We start from the raw sequence: 2,921 nt of genomic DNA, 5'->3' as shown, positions 1-2,921 counted from the left end.
ATATTTAATAGATTCTGAATTTATTTGACTTGTTTCTAATTTCTACACTTGGTAAATTGTACTCTTTTGCCATATTCAAAATTCTTAATGATAACTTTAAAGTAATGTTTAATCAAATTATTGTATCGAATCAAGCAGCTTTTTCTCATCAAAATATATAAAAATATTTGTTCTAGTTTCATGTAGATATATCTCGTTGAGGTTATTTAACTTTTTAAAAATGGAATAGCACTGAATATGTAAACATATTATCCTGAGAAGTTTTTCAGGTTCCTAAAATTAAAAATTTACATGGTGGATATTGATATTTTATATTCAAATAAAAAAATAAAACAAGTTCTGTTATTTGAAAATATATTTGATATCATCTTTGTGACAAACAAAAGAAATTCAGACATTTTGTAGCAATGCATAGAATATTATTTTGGTTCTCCCTACAATGCCTTCCTATAGTTCAGAGTTTGTGTTTTTATTTGTTAACTTTTATCTTTCTTTTTAAGACAAGGAGAGTAGTTTTTGTTGTATACACAGAATCAGTTTCAAGGTCTTTTAACTTGCTTTTTTTCATTGGTCACAGACATCTTATGCGAACATGGCATTAGAGCTTTTTAATTCCATTATATAGACCATTAAAATAAAGCAATCAGGGAGAACTGGTTACAAGTTCTAAAGAAGTGGTAAAAATTATATGCAACTAATCCTTTTCTATTCAAAATGACTATAAAAGATAATAGATATGTCAGCAGACAATTAGATCAGCAGTGCAAAGAAGAAAAAATGCAATACCGGAAAGTGCTTCAATATAAAGCAATTGTTACAAAGAAAAAGAAATCTTCCAGTTGGGTTTTTGAAAACATCCTCTTTTACAACTAAGTTCGATTTGAATGCATTCCTTTCCAAATGTTACAAAATGATGATTAATTTGCAAGTTTGCAAATTGTTTGCAATATTTTAAAAACCAAAGTCATGTGATAAAGAATCTGCCTAGAAGCAGTTGAGCCTGGAAATGGCAGGAACTATTTACATAACTAAAATATTCCACCTTTACTGAGGATATTAAGTGCTCCAAAATTTACATAAAATTTACATAATCTCATTTTATTTGTGTGTCTTCTTTAAAACTCTGTGTTGCAAAATTACCATATCTAGAAGTAGTTACAAATAATAAAGATAAAATATAGAATTGCTTCCATGATACTATCTTATATTCAGTATCTTAATTGCTAAGGAAACAAGACCTCATGTCACCTCTGTATTATGACAAAACAGAGATGCACAAAGTTTAGTCACCATTTCAGAGCTTTGAGTTTTGAGAAGGTGGTTAAGAGCAATTTTTGTATTCACCCTCATTTATGCATTAAAATGGTGGTTGTCTACAATTTCTGTGCAATAGATAAGCTTAAACTTAATATAAAGAATTTGGTTCCACGTGGATTTCTATAAATGAATTGCATCACCATCTTACAGTTCCTGAATAAAAGTGGATGACAGTTGATGAAATGAACTAATAATTTGAAAGTGTGTCTAATGAAGAAAACTGGAATTTAGCTATGTTTCTCACAAGTGTGGCCTGGGAATTAAATAGAAATTGCCCTTTGTTGATAATATAAAATTTAAAGCAATATCTTTCAATAGTCAGAAGAGAAATTGTCTGGAGCCAGTCACAAGCCTTATGAGTGTTGTTAACTTAGAACACAGAAGTTAAGATTTATTTATTTTTATTTTTTATTTATTTTTATTTATAGTTTTGTTCCCCAATTCACAATACAGACCAGGCAAAGGGCCTGGATTGAGGTGTATATGGGGTACATTTACTATACCTCCTCTTTCTATACAGTCAGTATAAAGAACACAGCTTGTGGTAAGAATTGGGAAGCCTTGTCTTTGTCTTTTCTTTACTTTTTTGTGATTTTTAATATATATATATATAAAATCCTTCACCAGTGCAACATTCCCATGACCAATATTCCAAGTGTCCTTCCTCCCCACCCCACACAAGCCTGTACTCTAAACAGGCTTTCTAATAACAAAGTCACAGCATATATTGATTGATCAGACATGATTTAAATTTCAAAGCTATTCAGCCTTTATTTTACAAAGTACAACATATCCTTATACTTATCTTAGAGTTTTCAAAATTATCCACAAATGCTAGGTTAAACAGTTAGCCACACTTAGAAACTTTGGAAGAAAAATAAGTTGTGATAATTTCTATCTCTGTTGAAAAACATATCAAGTGAAATTTTAAAAAATGATGTGGTTTCAGTATTGAATACATTTTTTCCCTAAAGTTTTTTTCCTAGGAGAGTACACTATTTAATTGTCCTTGGTAAATTCCCTCAAGACACTCTGTTATAGTGTTTCTCTCTAGGTCTTCACCAACTGGAAATACTTGGTCTGGATATAATCCAGTACTAGACCTTTTTCTCTGTGCACTAGTATCTACTTGGATTTATAAAAATTAAGAGATAACTCTTTATCTCCTTTTATAAAATGTATCACAGAAATCTCAAGACTTTATATATTTCCCCATTCTCCAGATTTTATTCCTCCAATTATTTGGGTAGCTTTTAAAGCATAATTTCTTTTCTACTACTCCTGAAGTTTTTCTACTTTGACTTTGTAATATATTCTATCCACATTCTCTCTGAGTATTTCCACTACTTTTTTTTTTTTTTTTTGCATTAAGTTCCTACACAGCAACTTCCACCAATGGTAGTTATCTCCTTAGGTATTTAATCCCATAATGGAGTTGTTATTTTGTTTTATTTATTTCCAACTTATTTTCTTCTCTTCAAGAAGAGGATCTTTAAGTCTTGTGTTTAAATGACTAAAGTGATTTTTTTTTATTCCTTGAAGATGAATACTTAAGTAAGTAATATTAATTATCTGGAGAAATTAATCCAAATGCTGTGGATTGA

The 2,921-nt window shown here is 29.7% G+C and overlaps 1 non-coding gene across 1 annotated transcript; it reads right to left on the bottom strand.

Annotated features, from left to right (window-relative positions):
* Positions 1 to 1,745: 1,745 nt before the first annotated feature.
* Positions 1,746 to 1,878, bottom strand: LOC126031470 (small nucleolar RNA SNORA51). Its single transcript, XR_007503336.1, has one exon. It is a non-coding gene; the product is annotated as a small nucleolar RNA SNORA51 (small nucleolar RNA).
* Between the last annotated feature and the right edge of the window lie 1,043 nt (positions 1,879 to 2,921).

Source organism: Suncus etruscus, chromosome 1 (assembly GCF_024139225.1).
Source record: "Suncus etruscus isolate mSunEtr1 chromosome 1, mSunEtr1.pri.cur, whole genome shotgun sequence".
In the NCBI taxonomy this organism is placed as follows: domain Eukaryota; kingdom Metazoa; phylum Chordata; class Mammalia; order Eulipotyphla; family Soricidae; genus Suncus; species Suncus etruscus.
Note: the sequence above shows the minus strand (reverse complement) of the source record. Positions and strands in the feature narration are given on the sequence as shown.